Here is a 17,203-nt window from a genome sequence, read left to right as displayed (position 1 = left end):
AGAGAGTTTGAAACTTTGTTTTTAAAGACCACATCTGTTCAAGCACAATGATTACCAGACCTTTATCATACAGTAGGGAGCTGCTCACCCTATTCTAAGTCCCAGCATTTTGGTTGCAACACTAACCCCGCCCAGTCCACTGGCCAGTGGGGGCCACATCCAGAAGCTGCATCCCCAAACTACCAGGATCATAACTGGGTAGGCTTGTAAAAAACAACAACAAAACAACTGGGTAGGCAGGGGAGGCTCCAGAATGTCTAAGGAAAGCTGGTCATCTCTGAGGAGTGGTCTTGGGACCAATCTCCAACCTGCATTTCCAAAGCCAGCACACTGTCTTCACTTCCAATTTTAGTTAAAAATCAGCACATGTTTTTGGTTGAATTGTGCCCTCCCCCAAACTAGTATGTTGAAGTTCTAATCCCCAGTTCCTCAGATTGACTGTATTTGGATATTGGGTCTGTAAAGAGATAATTAGTGTAAAATGGGGACTTCCCAGGTGGTGCTAGTGGTAAAGAACCCACCTGCCAATGTAGGAGACACAAGAGATGGATGGGAGTTCGATTCCTGCTTTGGGAAGATCCCCAGAGGAGGAAATGGCAATCCACTCAAGCATTCTTGCCTGGAAAATTCCACGGGCAGAGAAGCCTGGTGGGCTACAGTCCAGGGGGCCTCAAAGAATCGGACACGACTGAACAACTGAGCAAAACACAAGATAAAATGAAGTCAACAGGTGAGCCCTACTCTTATATGACTGGTGTCCTTATCAGAAGAAGAGATTAGAAAGAGAGAGAAAGCCCCTTGTCTAGGGAATTCCCTGGCAATCCAGTGGTTAGGACTCCATGCTTTCACTGCTGAGGGCGCAGGTTCAATTCCTGGTTGGGGAACTAAGATCCCAAAAGCTGTGGAGCGGTCAAAAAAATAAAAAGCCAAAAGAAAGAAAGAAGAGGAGATTAGGACCTAGGCAGGGGGAAGGCCACAGAAGACAAAGAGGAAAAGAGGGACCTTAAAACAAATCAACCCTGCTGACACTTTGATTTCAGATGTCTAACCTCCAGGATTGTGAGAAAATTAATTTCTGTTTTTGAAGTGTCCACAGAAGGAGTCCTGTGCTTCAGCAGCCTGAACAAACTATAATTCACCAATTTTCCTAAAGATATACTTTTACGCAAGACTGAGAAAACGTGCATTGTCCACAGCAAAGACGATTACCTTCTGGTGGTGGCTGTGAGAGATGGCGCTGACGGTGACCAGGGGACCTTGGGTAACCCCAGCCCTAAGGTGTCGCTACTGCCGGCTACATGTGAGCATCCCTGGCCTTTCAGGCAGACAAAGGTCAGGAAGTAATCCCAGCGCTCATCCCCCCTGGGAAGCACCCAGGGCTTGCCCCAAGATGTGGCCTCCAGTTCCCTGTCAAGACTGTAGCCCTACTAGGAGCTGTAGTCTGGCCCCGAGGCCCCTGCCGGGTCTCAGCGGTCCCCTATCAGGGACCAGTGGGACCCTCTCTGAAGGGGCTTCACCAACTCCCAGACCTGCTCTTCCCTCATCTCTATCTCCAGAGATTCACCTTTACACTGCCGTCAGACCCTGGAATACGGCTGGTGGTCTGGAGGAATTCGCTGTCTCCACATCTCTGGAACGGCTGTATATGGAGCTTCCAAGCCCTGGGCATCTTACTCTCAGAGGCTACATCCCTGGCAGACTCTTGAGAGTCCCTTGGACTGCAAGGAGATCCAACCAATCCACCCTAAAGGAAATCAGCCCTGAATACTCACTGGAAGGACTGATGTGGAAGCTGAAACTCCAATCCTTTGGCCACCTGATACGAAGAACTGACTCATTGGAAAAGACCCCGATGCTGGGAAGGATTAAGGGCAGGAGGAGAAGGGGGCAACAGAGGATGAGATGGTTAGATAACTCTACTGGCTGAATGCATATGAATTTGAGCAAATTCCGGGAGATAGTGAAGGGCCGGGGAGCCTGGAGAGCTGCAGTCCACGGAGTCGCAAGGAGTTAGACACGACTGAGCGTTGAAAAAAACAACATCCCTAAATGTATTCAAATGGACCCACGTGCCACAGCGCATAATAATTTACATAAAGTACAGGAGCTGAGTTACAATTGCGTAGTTAACATTTTGTAGACCATTTAGCCATTTCATCCTTACAACATACTTTTCTAATTTGGGAGCTAGCAATGATCCCAGCTGTGGCTCAGGTGTTGCCATGAATGTTTGAAAAGCTGGGTGGGCTGACCCCAGAGGATCCCACCCAGGCCCCAATCTCCTTGGGTGCTGGAGCATAGGAGGGACAGCACTTTTCCCGGCAGAGCTGTCTCTTGCTTGTCTCTAAACCTGCTCTTTGGCTACTTCCCACCTCTTCTTGCTTCTAGCAGATTTTCAACGAGGCCAGAAACCAAGGGCTAGGAGGTCCTTGGGGTTTCCAAGGTGGTGCCAGTGTTAAAAAAATAAATAAATAAACAAACAAACAAAAACCCATGTGCCAATGCAGGAGATGTAAGAGACACTGGTTCAGTCCCTGATTTGGGTTACGGTCCATGGGGTCGCAAAGAGTCAGACTCAACTGAGCAACTAACACACACTCTCACTTCAGATAAACACTTTTTTTTTTTTTTTAGTATCAGGGTATCCCAAATGTTGTAGTTGATCTGAAACTCAATGTAACTGGGTGTCCTGTATTTTTATGTACCGAATTGCTCACCCTCCGAGTGCCCCCTTCCGTGTGGGTCCGGCCCTCCGCCCTGCAGCTGTGAGTTTTCTTGACACCTCAACAGCATGAGTCACACAGTTGTGGACTTCTAGGCAAATGTTTTTGAGCAGAACAGCATCATGGTTTGGGGGAATCCCCACACTGTCCCCATAACGCATGTGTTGGCAAAGCAGAAACCCTAACACGATGCCTGTAAGAGGAGAACAGAAGAGGCGACAGGAGTGTGGATGTCCTGGGGAGACCCCCAGCCGTGGCCGTGCTGCAAAGCCGGCGGTAACTAGATCGCTGGCTCGTCACCACTCAGAGCTTGCTTTGAGGATCGGCGATATTGGAGATCACACCTTCCCAGCCAGCTCCTTTGAGGGCCTGATAGCTTTCTTCCCCGCCTTTCTGAGAAGCAGTCTACTGGGAAGAACGGGCTTGCGGGCTGGGTGAATGGGCAGGTTGCTTGACTTCAGGAGTAACAATGGTGTCTTCGTCATGGGATTGCCCCCTTGCTTTGGGGGGGCGGGTTCCAGGAGGATATTCATGTAAAATGCTAGCACACGGTAAGTGCTTAGCCTCCATGGTGGCTCTTGTTTATAATCACATCAGGACTTCTGCTTTGCCACCAAGCCAAGCCTTCTTAAAAAAAAGGCGGGCTCTCAGTTCTTGGGGCTCACACAGTGTGTCCTCAAAGAAGTTTGGAGGTCTTCCGTGGCCCAGCATCGGCAAGAAGCTGGAGTCACCTGGTGGGTCTTGGTCTGGGTCAGATGTTGAGTCGCCCAGCAGAGCCCCAAGGAAGCGGGGCTCCAAGCACGTCGGCTGGGAGGGCTGAGGAAATAAATTTCCACCTGGCGGGTCCCTGAGGGAGGGCAGGCCACATTCTGTGCACCCGCTGCACGTGTTGGTGGGGGCAGGGAGGGGCGCAGGGGACCTGTGACCGGAGGGGGAAGAAAGGAGGGGGGCATGGGAAAGGGCCTGCAAAACCCGGGTCCAGTTTTCCTCTTCTGGAATGTCCACCCGTGAACCCGAGATGGGAAAGCCCCTGACGTGGGACGTCTCTTCCCTTAACACCTGGCTCTGCACTGCGGGGTTGGGACACTCCGGCTTCTTAGAAAGAAACTGAAAGCCCTTAGGAGAAACTCCCCCACTTCCCCTTCCTGAAGAGGAACTTGGAGTTGCCCTGACAGGAAAGTCTTGGTGGGGTTTCTCGGAAGCTGCCGCCCGCTGTTCTACTGAGGAAAACCGCAGGCCCGGGGCCAGGCCAGGGGCCCGGCGGGTAGAGAGCTGGCCATTGACAAAGCTGTGGCCCAGCTGAATTGGTAAGCCGCCAAGCTTTTCTCTTCAGCTCCACCTGCCACCTCCTCTCTGGGGAGTCCTCACACTGCTCCCCTCCCCTCAGCCGCCCCAGGGTCCCCTTCCGGCTGCCCTCCGGCTCTCTACCCTAGACCCCTGCTTGTGTCAGAGCGCCAGCGTCCCCTACTGCAAATGCGTTTCCACCCGGCACGATGCAGCCATCCAGTTACCATCTGTGCAGAGAGGCACCGACCCTCTAGTAGGGGGAGCTGGGGGCGCCTGAGGGTGCATAGGGAGCTAAGTTGTAGAAGACCTCTCACCCTCTGAGCTGTCTGGGCGGCCTGGTGAGTAGAAAATGGGCATCTTCTGGGCACATAGGCTGCCTGCCTTAACAGTGGCTGCTGTTTGCTTCATTTCTAGAGTGGACACAGGCTTCTCTCTGGAGACTGGGGCGGGGGTGCGCCTCTCCCCTTCTCAGACACATCCGAGGACTGCTGCTGCAGAAAGAAGAGGCAGTACCCAGGGACAAACCACATGCAAGGCCCCCAGCCCTAGGTGGGGCTGAGAGACCCTCAGGGCCTATGCTTCGGTACAGACGTGTCAGTAGCTATGGCTCCGGAATCCGGCCGGGCTGTTTCCCGGCTAGAAGCTTTCCATGGCTCCCCACTGCCTGCAGGGACAAAGTCCAGACTCTGTGGCCCATGTGTAAGGCCCTCTGCCCAGGATCTCAACTCTCCCCTCCAGCTCCTCCTCTGTGCTTCGCTCTATTTGACCTCTGCCTCCTTCACCCAGCCATCTCCTGCTCACAGGCTTTGACCCAGCAGGGGCTGGATCACTTGGGCAACTTGTCCCTGCCCCCAACTCCAGTCTAGATGGGTTAGGGGCTGCCTCTGCGACCTCACCAGGCGCATCTCTCCTGGGACCCTTACCTACATCGCCTAGTTACTGCCTGGTCTCTTGATCATCACCCAGCCAGGGATAGCAACTGTGGGCTTGGCATATCTGAAAGAACGTTTGGTAAAGGAAGAAATGAGTACATGAGTGAATTCAGTGCTATCTGCCAGGCCGTGTGGCAGAGAGCCCCACATGCCCACGGGCCCAGACATCCACGTGTGGATGTGTCCGCCCCCATGCAGTGGGAGGAGACACGTGCTTGCTTGTCATGGTGTCCCTGTTGAGTGTGTGTGTGCGTGCGTGCGTGCGTGTGTGTGGGTCCCTGCATTAATCAGCCAGCATCGCTGCTGGTGTCCTTCTGGCCAGCAGGTGGCGCTGCGCCCCTCCACGGCAGCGTGTGTCCATCCTGACTGCCACTGGCTGTCATCACCGGAGGGAGCCTGCGTCCCTCATCCTACAGGGGGCCAGGCCCACAGGGTCTCCTGGGGAATCAGTCTTGGTCTTCCAATTGAGCAGCCAGGGCTCTGATGCCACAGTGTGCGAGCTCCGGTTCAACCCATGTCCGTGGCACGATGAACACGGAGCGCCAACCCGGACCTCCACAGGACAGCCTGAAGTCCAGGCAGCTGTGGAGCACAAAGGTTGAAATAAAAGTATGAGCTCAAAAAAAATAATAAAGTATGGTCTCAGAGTCCCAGCTCTTAAGTGGAAATCATGGCAATGTGTAAGATGATGGACCATGGCGGGGCTGTATCACTGTCAAACTGTAGCCCTGGAGGGCTTGTTAAAACATGGATTCCTGGGCTTCACCTGCCAGAGTCTCAGATTCAGAGGGTCTGGGGTGGGGCCTGTGAATCTGTATTGCTAACAAGTTCCTGAGTGAGTGCTGATGCTGCTGGTATGGGGACCACATTCTGAGAACCCCTGGGTACATACTTAGGGGAGACACAAGGTTATAAATGCAGCAGGCTTCTGGTGAGATGTGATGGAAGCAGAGGTGACGGAGGGGCAAACTCCAGGTGCTACAGGGCCAAGAAGAGGGGACAGACCCCCGTGGCCTGGGCAATAGGAAGGGGAGTGGACCCGGCTGTGCTCACTCCCACCACCGTTCTCAGCTCTGCCCCTGGGCAGTCGCACTGGAGGAAGTGAGCCCAGAGGCCGGCTGTCCGGTTGGCGGGGCACCAGGCTTGCTCCACTCCACGTGGCTGCTGCCTTTTCCCGAAAGGGATGGGTCAGTTCTCTGCTCCGGGCCTGGCCTCTGCTGTACTTCCTCAGCTTCTGGGAACTCGCATTTCCTTTCTGTTTCTTTTTTTAATGCTGCTTTCAAATCCAATTATCATGAAGGCAAAGCATGTCTATCTTAGAACATCCATACAAAGCAGAAAAGTGTAAAGGAGAAAGCAAAGTTTCTTCTTCAGTGGAAGTTCCAGTTACTCAGAGGTAATCACCGTCTACTTCCTTCCTTGTACAGGTGTCTCCTGCACAATATTCTATCCGCTTGATGTTGTAGCATGAGTGTTGTCCTTTGACGTGAACATCCTTAGGAAACATGATTTAAGGGCAGCACAAGTGCACAGGTGCAGCTCTTGATGTAGTAACCGTGACCAGCGTGTCAGGTGACTTCTCCAGGGAAACCTCCCAGAAAGGGACTCACTGGGGTGAAGGGCATGAAAATTTTAAGACTCTTAATACATATGAACCACGTGCTTCCCAGAAACATTGTGCAGGTTGGTGGCCCGGCCCAGGGTGGGAGGGGAATGATAGCTGCTGGGCCAAATTCACAATGTTTGAAATGAAATGAGGAGGCCCATGCGGCCACATGGTGGGATGGAAGAAGGGCCTGGCACTGTCCAGCCTTCACATCTGCTTGGGCAGTGCCATGCCCCATGCCATGCTTCCGGTGGAGGGTGTGGCACCTCTGATGGGACCTGGCCTGGGCAGAGATGCCCTCCTGTCCTGGAGCCAGCGTGGGACTAGTGTCAGAACATCAGAAATGACCACTTCTGGAACTTCCTTGGTGGTCCAGTAGTTAAGACTCTGTGCTCCGAGTGCATGGGGCCCAGGTTCAATCACTGGTCAGGGAACTAGATCCCACATGCTGCACAGCTTGACCTAAAAACAAATGACCACTTCTTCCCACTTCACCACTACCAACCTGACCCATCTCCACCAGGATGGTCTCGGTAGCCCCTCATTGTCTCCCTGTCCCCATCCATCCCTTGCCGCGTTAGTCTGTCTCCGTAGCAGCCAGAGAGATCCTTTTCAAACCTAAGTCAAGTTGGGTCACTCTTCAGCTCAAAACCCTCCAATGGCTCCCATCTCACTCAGGGTTAAAAGCAAAGACCTCACTGTGACCTCCAAGGTCTTTAGGATCAGTGCCTCCCCTACTCCCATTAGCTCTCTGACCTCGCTTCCCACCACCCCCTCCCTTACCTGCTCAGCCGCCCCATGCGCCTCAGAACAACCCAGCATACTCCTGCCACAGGGCCTTTGCACTGCCGTTCCCTCTGCCTCAGCTAGCCACACTTCCTCAGCCATCCACAGGTCTCCTCCACTCAAACGTCATTTCAGAGACAACCACAGGCAAATATGCCCTGTTCTGGAAAGCCCCTCCCTGGCCACCGTGTTGGTTCCCTCACCCTGTGTGACGCTCCTCAGGGCACTGCTCACTCACCTGACCGTCTGCCTTCCTGCCGAAGCGAGGCCTCTATGAGGATGGTCCTCTTTGCCCATTTTGTTCTGTCTGGTTTTCTGTGAACCTGTTGAACGGACAACTTTTTTTTTTAAGTGGGAAGGCATGGGAAACTCCCCCAACCGGGGATTGAACCCGTGCTGTCTGCAATGGAAGCGTGGAATCTTAAGCACTAGACCACCAGAGAAATCCTGAATGGACAATGGACCGAAAGATTTCAGCAGCTGGGTACACGTGTGGTTTCTCCCCGTGATCGTACCTTGCCACTTCTAAGTCGCCAGCTTGTGGACAGCACCCGGTCCATACCAAGCACCCGTGTAGTGTTTATGTAGAGAACTTGAGGTAGGGCACAGGAGACCGCTGCACGGAGACTGGAAAACTGGGACTTGAGATGAGCCCCTGCCACTCGTAATCACACAGGCCTTGGGCAAGTCCCCTCACCTCTTTGAACCTTGGTTTTGTCATCCATAAAATGGGTATGATGATACCTGTGCTGCCAGCATCACAGGGCTGTGGTGAGGATTAAATGACAAATGTAGGTCAGCAAAGCCCAAGGACAGCCCTGCTCAAGCTGCAGCTCCTCTCTGAGGCTCGGCCCAACACCCCTCACCCCAGCAGCCACTCCCTGCTCTGAGTGCCTGCGGAGCCCTGCATAGGTATGTGGGTGTCTGAGAGCCATGCTGGTGTATTTACTAAGACTGTGCACCCTTGAGACAGGGCCAGGCCTCACCATCTCTGCATCTATCGGCAGAGCACTGTGCCTGGCAGCTGGGCAGTGCCCCTTGGACATCTGATGACTGGCCAACAAATATATTCATTGAACGCGATAGACAAGTTACTGTAATATGAATAAATAAGGGTGGGGATTTCAGACCCAGACAGAGGGCTGGGGTGAGGCCACCCAGCTAGGGGCTGTCTGGGTTCTGGACAGAGGGCCCACAGGGACACCAAGTGCCCCGACTGAAGAGGAAACGTGGGAGGGAACCAGACTCAGTGACACTGGGATACGGCCTGGCCAGCATCTTCCCCAGAGATCCACCACATCGAGAGCATCTTCTGGGCTTCGGGGCAGAGGCCTGGCTACCCACCTGCATTCCTTGCTCTGTGTACCCAGGATCTCATGCTGGCCTTGCGGGCCACCCACAGGCTAGAAGGCTTTGCCCCACTCTGAGCTCATGGAACTCAATGCCCCGACCTGAGGCAGGGAGTCATCTCACCTGGGTTCAGGCAGGCACCCTGGTGGAATTTGGTCAGGGAGACCACGCCACACTATTCAGTCAGGTTTTAAAAGCCCCAGTGATCCTATGCCCCTACTCAATAAACTCTGGTCAACCGACTCTCCCTAGGGCTGCCCAGGGAGGGTCCTGGGGTTTTCCAGGCCCTGCCGCCTTCCCTCTGCAGACTGGATGACCCAGACAGACTTAGCTGACAAACAGGCCCTACCCGGGAGGGGCGTGGGATGCAGCGAGCGAAACTCCTTTTAGGAAGGAAATCTCAAAGCCAAAGTTGAGAAACCAGCGTCTCGCCAAGGCCTGGGGGGGTGGTGGGGGAGAGCCCAGGTGAGCCGACTCAGTCCTCAGGAATGGGTGGGGTCTCGAGGTGGGGGGGGCTGGGCAGGCACTTCCTCCCGCCCCAGCCCAGGGTCTTGTTCAATCCTTATTGAGGAGTTTCCTGGCGACAGGTAGTGACCTGTCGGCCGCCCGTGTGGGAAGCAGCTTGGCGTGGCCCTCACCATCTCATTAGCCGTGATTCACCCAGGACTCACCTGCTGTCAGGGACCTGTCCCACTGCCCGCCAGAACCAGCCTGGCCGGCACCCTTGGAGAAGCCCAAACCCTGTTCCTGCAGCAGTCCAGCCTCCACGGCAGCCGGGGCCAAGCCTACCTGGCACACAGTCACTACTCAGAATTCATTTGTTCAACCAACAAATATTTACTTATTTGCACACCTACTGTATGCCAGGTGCTGTTGCTAGTGCTGAGGACACCGAGTGAACCAGGCAGACCCAAATCCTTGCCCTCCTGGAGCTCAGTTCTCAGGGGAAAAGACAGACAGTAAACAAATAAGTGAATCATACAAGCTCTTGAAGATGGTGAGTGCTGCGGAGAAAAAGGAGGGAAGAGCATGATACGAGTTGCAATTTTAAATAGTGTATTAGGATGTACCGCTCTGAGAGGTGATATCTGAACAAAATCTGATGAAGATGTACAAATAAGGAAGGGGAGAGGTGTACTAGAAACAGCAAGTGCAAAGGACATGGGGCAGGGATGCAGGGTGGGGGCCGTGTTTGAGGACGAGCAAGGAGACGGGGGTAGCCGAAACAGAGCTGGCAAAGAGAAGACAGTGGAAGATGGGGGTCAAGGCTGCGGGGGCAGGTCACCCAGTCTGTGCAGGGTCTCACAGGCCTTTGTAAGAACTTTGGCTTTTACTCAGCTGAATTCTGTTAAAAATTCTCCAAAATCCCCCCTTCCCCGCCTATTTTGAGCCCAAGATAAGTTTTCCAGGCTTTTGCCTGGCTCAAGAGGCCAGAGAGCTAAGTCAAGGGTCAGGGTTATTTTCACCAGGGAGGGTCTGGAAGGACAAGTTTGCTGATGAGAATGTCACTGCCTGTGGAGGATGGGGGAAGAGGAAGATGCCTGTCTGAGAATCAAGTACCTACTGCAGAGAGATACCGTGGGGAGAGGAGGAGAAGGGAGCAGAGGCTGAAAAGGAAAGGTGTCGGCAGTTAGAGACAGCCTTGCCCAGCCACTCCAAGCCTAACCCTCTAGACTCACCTGGGACACACCCCACTGATACTCTGCTCCAACCTCTCCGTCAGCTCTGGCCCACTGTACCTGCTGTTCCCTCTGCTTGGGAATCCTCGATGTTCTTTGCCTGGTGAACTCCCACTCAACCTCCACGAAGGGGTCGCCGAGTCCCCAGAGCAGGTGCTCCTCCCACCAGCCCAGCACTTCACTCCCACCCCTGGAAGCATTTTCACACTGAGTCATACCTGCCCACTGAGGAGTCTCGCTTCTCTGTGAGACCATGGCTGCGGACCACGCTGGGGGTTGCTCACCTTTCCATCCTCTGAGCCGGGCACAGAGTAGGTGCTGAAACAGCTAAAGGAGTGAGAAATCGCTTGCTAAGATTTGGATCTCTTCAAGGTTTTGGAACAGCGACAAGACCAGATTCACATTTTAAGAAGATGACTGTCTCAGTGTGTGTGTCTGTGTGTGTGGAGGTGTGGGGGAAAGATTGGAGGAGGGCGACAGCTAAGAGGCTACAGCAGAAGTCCAAGCAGGGGCAAGAGGGAGGCAAGGAAGGACAGAACCAGGGTGCCAGCTGCTGGGAGTGAGAGGAGGAGCAGTTTTTAGACGGGGCATCAACACTGGCCCTGGGGGCGATGAGGAAGAGGGAGCAGAGGGTGGGGTCCAGCTCTCCCTCTTGTGTTTTGTGTCCCTCCTTCTGTCCCGCCGGTGGATAGACAGAAACCACTTCTCAGACACAATACAGCGTGGCGGTTAGGAGCCCAGGTTTTGAAGCCTGAACCTGGGTTCATATCCCATTTCCACCACATAGTCGCTCTGTGGCATCAGGCAGGTTTACCCAACTTCTCTGTTCCTCGGTAAGGCTGTAAGGCAAGGATGACAACTGAGAATCGGTTACTGCATTTCATTGATTCTAACGTTCCCGTTTTAACATTTCTGAGCGCCAAGTGAATCTTAAAATCAATGGCATGTCGTGGATTAATTGGCAGTATTCTTTAGTGGTACATCATACATGGCATATCTGAAGACTGATGGAGCCTCAGATTTGATGAACCACAAAAATTACACAGAGAGACCAGTACCTGGCATGCCATAAGGGCTGAATAAATGTTAGCTATTATTACTGTCCTTACTTGCTTTCGGGAGTACTGTTCGTCATACAAGGTAACAGATGCTGCATCAGAATAAAGAGACAAATATAATCTGGAGCTAAAAGGGAAAAGGAGCTAATTCACAAATAGCTATAAAGGTGAAAGAAATCTTAGTAATTTCCCCTCCAGAAAAACACCCAAAGCGTAATGCTTCCTCTGAAAGATCCCACAGAATTCTGCCAAAGTTCCAGAGAGAACTTCAGAAATTCCTCCTTTACAATGGGAGACCAGAACTCCTGGCTCCCTGACCGGCAGGGGGAACCAGGGCCTGTCCCCAGATGACTTTGGGGGTGTTCCCTGTGTCCTTTCGAATTTTCCTGAGTCACCATTGCTCACTGCCCACAATCAGGGCTCTGCCACCTTCTGACCAGGAGGCCGATGCCCCGGGATGAAGGGGCACCCTCAGACAGAAGTGTGATTGTGGAATGCTCAGCACGGGCCGTCACCCGCGCCCGGCTCAGAAGAGCAGGGTGACCCTCGCCGCCGTCTTATTTTTGGCCTCTCGAGTTGTGTTCCTGCCTACTGACTTGGCAAATCCTGGGCGACTCGCCTTGTTTTCTCTCCTCACTTAAATACATGTCTGGAAAAAGCCTCCGCCCCCACAGACCCTGCTGTGTGTGGAAATGGTGACAGGCCCGGAGGAGGAGGAGGAGACACTGGGCGGCGGGTTCGCGGAGCCTCCCCCTCGATGAGGCGGGGAAAGAGGGCAGAAGAGTTGGCTCAGGCCGGCGCCCTGAGGCCCAGCTGCTCAGGTCAGCAGCGTTCCCAGGTTGGGTCCCGCGCCCCCTTGGGCTCAGCCAGGGCCCCCACCCGCCCGAGCTCTTATCCTCTCCTGCTCTGTCTGTAACAGCAAGAGACCATCTCAGCCCCCTTCCCCCGTGTGAGGCTCAGTCAAAAGTCCCCGGTGACAGGGACTGGTTTGCACCTGGGGTTGGGAAGCAGTGGGCATGAAAACTCAGGAATCTGACCACAGGCAGGCGGTGTGCACACGCTAGACGGCGAGGGGGTGCTGGGTAGACGTAGCTCTGCAGGCCACAGCCGGGGCCAGCTCTCAGCCGGCAGGCAGGCGAGGACAAAGGTGGCTGGGACACTCTACCAGGGGGAATGAGGGACTGAGCAGTCAGCGGTGGGTCCGTTGGGAGACCCGCCCCTTTAAACAGGACAGCTATCCCTGCTCCTGGCCCCCGGACATCAGGTCAGCATTCTTCCAGTGTCACAGTGTGATGGCATCTTCATTCCAGAACAGGCAATCTCCTGCAGATCTTTCCAATCACGAGTTCCACCGAGTCTCTTCTCTGGGCTGGAGTAAACACCAGGATGGTTTCAAAGCCCCAGGACACCCCATCCCACCGCTCCCATTTGCCCGGGGAGGATGGAACTGACAAAGGCATGTTGTTGAATAAAGGCACTGTGTGATAACCTGTGGAGACAGGCGTTGTCATTTTATCATCCTATTTATCATCCCCATTTTAAAGATGAGCAGGGTGAGGCCCTGGGAGGTTAACAGTCTTGCCTGGGTTCCCGCAGTTAGCAAGTAGCAGGTCTGGGCTTTTAACCAAGTTCTATCAGTTCCCAAGAGCCTTCACCCTTGACCTCTGTATCACACTACATGCTTAGAAGGTGCTTGACAAAGCCCCTGGCACAAAGGGTGGTGTTGGGGTGGGGGGCTTAATAAACAGTAGCTACTGTGACAAATAATACTGATCTCATAAAAACTCACAGAGATCCTTTCTTTTCCCATTTTACAGATGAATCTGAGGCTCAGAGAGGCTTCATAACTTGCTTCATAACTCACCACACAGAATGTGGTGGAGCCAGGTTGAGTTTGAACCCCAGGCTCCTCTGACTTCACAAGCCACGGTCTAGCCGGTGCACTCACTGTCTCTTGGGGGAGGACCAGCATCCTTGCTTAGCTGCACCCCTCATAGACTGAGGTTCTCTCTCTGCAGGGAACCATGGCTGGAATCTCCTCTTGGTCATCTCCCTCTCCTGGGCATCACCTGGGCTTCTGATGTAGCTTCCCAAGTGCGGGCACCTCTTTGATCTGTGCAGCTCCCCATGTAAGCTACCTCTCTACTTGTCTCTGTAAGTAACTCAAGGCCCTGCCCCCGAAGCTCATCAGAGAGAGCCAGAAAGCTCTGGCTTTGAACTTCTCAACAAGAATTTCTCCACTAAAGGGAATCTCGGGAGACATGTCAGGAGCAAGATAACAGTGGTGGGAGGTCACTGAGAAGGATGACAAGGGCCGCACAAAGAGAAGGCCCCTGGGAGGGTCACTTATTTCCTTGATGGCATCTTTGGAGCCAAAACAAACCCAGTAGTAGCCTCAGCCAGCCTTTGCAGCGTGTGTGTGCACACACACCCCAACCCCACCGCCCCAGTCACAGGCTATGGTGGACAGCTCTCAGCAGGTTGAAAGTACTGGCATTCCTTCTCCACCTGGCTTGCTTCTCCAAGAGAAACCACACTCCTTTCACCAAGTGCTGGGTCAATCCTGCAATCAGACTCATTTGCAGAATTGCTGGACTGATGAGAAGAAATGATAATTTTGCATAGAGAGACTGTTTACTTCAGACCCATTAGGATGGCTACTTAAAAAAAATATATATATATATATATATATATATATATATATGACAACAGGTGTTGGCAAGGATGTGAAGAAATTGGAAGCATTGTATACCATTGTTGGGATTTTGAAATGATACATCTGCTATGGAGAGGAGTATGTAACTTCCTCAAAAAATAAAATTACCTTATGATCCAGCAATCCCACTTTGGGTGTATACACATCCAAAAGAATTGAATGCAGGGTCTCAAAGAGATATTTGCACACGCTTGTTCATTGTAGTGTTGTCCACAATCCCACCAAGGGGTGGAAGCAACCCAATGTCCCTTAAGGATAAATGGATAAACAAAACGTGGTATATACTTACCACGGAATATTACTCAGCTTTCGAAAGGTAGGAACTCCTGTCACATGCCACACGGATGACACTCAAAGACATTATGAGAAATAAAACAAACCAGACACAAAAGGACAAAAAGTCCGTTATTCCACTTATGGGAGGCATTTAAAGTGGTCAAGTTCACAGAAACAGAGAGTAGAAGGGTGATTACCAGGCACAAGGCAAAGGGGGAAATGAGTTGTTGTTTAATAGGTATGGAGTTTCAGTTTTGCAAGGTTAAAAAGTTCTCGAACTTGCACACACAGCAATGTGAATATACTTATCCCTACTGAACTGTAGGATTAAAAATGGTTAAGATGATATGTGCCTTTTTACAATAATTAAAAACAAATTTTAAAAGGAAGGGATGGAATTCCTCAGCAGTCCAGTGGTTAGGACTCCATGCTTTCACGGTTCAGTCCCTGGTCGGGGAACTGAGATTCCATAAACTTCGCAGTGCAGCCAAATAAACAAATAAAAGGAGGGGGGACCTTGTTGATTTCCTCACTTTGGAGGGATTTGTAACATTGATCAAGATAAGTGCTTTATGCATATCATTTTCTCTCGCTCTTACCACAACTTAATTGGGGTAGACATCACTAGTCCTTGTTTACAGACTGGGAAATTGATGCCCAGTGAAAGAAACTGACTCACCCACAGTCTCAGGGAACTCAGGGAGGGCAGGAGCCCCCATCTGCAGTCAGACTCCTCTTCCTCCAAATTGGGGGTCTTGCCATTGCCCTCATCTCTCTGGCTGTTCTCCTTATTCAAGCTCCCAGTCATTGACAGAAAGCAAACTTTTAACATTCAGCGTTCCATTACCCCAAACTGAGCACAAGGTCCTTGGTGAGGAGCTCTTCGCATGTTCTATTTCTTGACTTGCCAGGTGGATTAAGCCAAGTGCTAGGCACACGTAGTTAGTGGGTGAAAAAAACACTTGAGAACTAGTGGATTTTGTTAAACTTCTCCAAGGGCTAGATAAAGGGACAAGGAACACGCGGAGCCGTTAGTGAGAGACTGTTAGTGTGAAACTTAGCGGATGACCGTTAGCGCAAGTGACCATTAGTTCGTGACCATTAGCATGGCGGTTAGGGGTCCTGCCCGGTCGGTGGTCAGCTTCAAGGTGGTCCTTTGGGCAGAGAGTGCAGTAAAAGGTGGACGGTGACCTTCTCCCCAGGGCCCTCCAGGCGCGCTGTCCTCGGGCTGGCTGGCGAGCCAGGGGCCTGGGCACGGGCTGCAGGCTGCGTCCTGCTGAGCTCCGGGGCCCTCACCATGGCCACCTGCTGGCCTGGCCTAGGCCCTGAAGCAGCAGTGAGCCTTTCTTCTCACCCGCAGCACGAGGCTGTGTGGAGCAGAGAAACGTCCAGAGCTGCGGCCACATCCAGTGTCACTCGGGGTGTCACTAGCTTGCTTGGGCTGGGAATTCTCTCCACTCGCTTCCCTTGTGGGCAGTAGCCCACTTTGGGCCCGTTCTCTTCTGAAAGCTGGGCTACTCATCGTGGAGGTCTCTGTCTTCGAGTGAAAGTCGAATTGCAGACTACACTTCCTGATTGTCAGCGCGGCCTGTAGTATCTGTTGTTTGTGTTTTTGAGTGCATCATTTGGGGGTAAGCTTTTTTAAATAAATTTTTTAAAATGTTTATTTATTTGACTGTGTTGGGTCTTCGTTGCAGCATGCAGGGTCTTCCTTGGGGCATGAAGGATCTCTCCACCAGCTCTTGGGCTCAGTAGTTGCAGGCTTAGTTGCCCCGCACCACATGGGATCCTGGTTCCCAAACCAAGGATCAAATCCACATCCCCTGCATTGAAAGGTGGATTCTTAACCATGGGACCATCAGGGAAGTCCCTGGGGTGAGCTTGTGACCCCACAGGTTTGTGCTTCTGTCTGTGGGACTATGCTAGTTATCTGTATGTTGTATGTGTATGGATCAGTACTTGTATTGGCTAGCTGAGACACCTTTGGTGAAAAATGGAGCTTGAGCTCACGTGTAATGACACCTTCCCTATCTGTGTCAGTTTTCACCTGTGGTGGAGCGCTGGTTGGGATTTTCCCTTTGCAATGGTTCCCTTTGCAAAGCTCCCTTTTTGGTGCTAGGGAAATGTGATCTTTCGAGACACTTTTTGTGCATTTGCTTGGTTGATATTTGATGACACCTGCCGTGATAATCAGACCTCTTTCCATCTGATAGTTCTTCTAGTGTGTATTTTGCAAAACTACATCTTTAGTATGATCCTAGAGAGAGAAAGTTTGTTTTTTTAAAAAAATGGAGAGAGAAAGAAGGTGTGTGTGTTGTTTTTTTAATGTGGATCATTTTTTTTAAGGTCTTTATTGAATTTGTTACAATATTGCTTCAGTTTTATGTTTTGGTTTTTCAGCAGTGAGGCCTGTGGGATCTCAGCTCCCCAACCAGGGATTGAACTCATACTCTCTGCACTGGAAGGTGATGTCCCAACCACTGGACCACCAGGGGAGTCCCCAGGAAGATTTGTTGAAATACTGCCTGGTTGCTATATTCTTTAGACTCTGGAGGAAAATTAGTTAAGATGAAACTCCTTCGAAATTCCAAAACTGGTTCTTTTCACATATGCAGTTAGAGAAAGCTGGCTTGATGGAATACTTTTTTCAGAATTCTGACCCTGAGAAACTAGAAATATTTCTAGGAGAAATCTTGAAGTTAGCTAAGTAAATTTAACTTATTTCAACTGTTATTTTTGGTTTTACGTTTGCCAGGTGAATGGCCATGACACATGTGGTCATGATTCCCT

General features: G+C 52.0%; 1 long non-coding RNA gene across 3 annotated transcripts; it reads right to left on the bottom strand.

Annotated features, from left to right (window-relative positions):
- Positions 1 to 4,313: 4,313 nt before the first annotated feature.
- On the bottom strand, positions 4,314 to 13,255 carry LOC123330038. 3 transcript variants are annotated; one of them, XR_006545737.2, is made up of 3 exons: positions 9,356 to 13,255; positions 7,573 to 7,657; positions 4,314 to 6,551 (listed from the first exon to the last, which is right to left on the bottom strand). It is a non-coding gene; the product is annotated as an uncharacterized LOC123330038 (long non-coding RNA). The 3 variants fall into 3 exon arrangements; XR_006545741.2 differs by having other exon boundaries at positions 10,364 to 13,255; XR_006545740.2 differs by lacking the exon at positions 9,356 to 13,255 and adding an exon at positions 7,850 to 9,077.
- Between the last annotated feature and the right edge of the window lie 3,948 nt (positions 13,256 to 17,203).

The sequence above is a fragment of the Bubalus bubalis genome, chromosome 2 (genome assembly GCF_019923935.1).
Source record: "Bubalus bubalis isolate 160015118507 breed Murrah chromosome 2, NDDB_SH_1, whole genome shotgun sequence".
In the NCBI taxonomy this organism is placed as follows: domain Eukaryota; kingdom Metazoa; phylum Chordata; class Mammalia; order Artiodactyla; family Bovidae; genus Bubalus; species Bubalus bubalis.
Note: the sequence above shows the minus strand (reverse complement) of the source record. Positions and strands in the feature narration are given on the sequence as shown.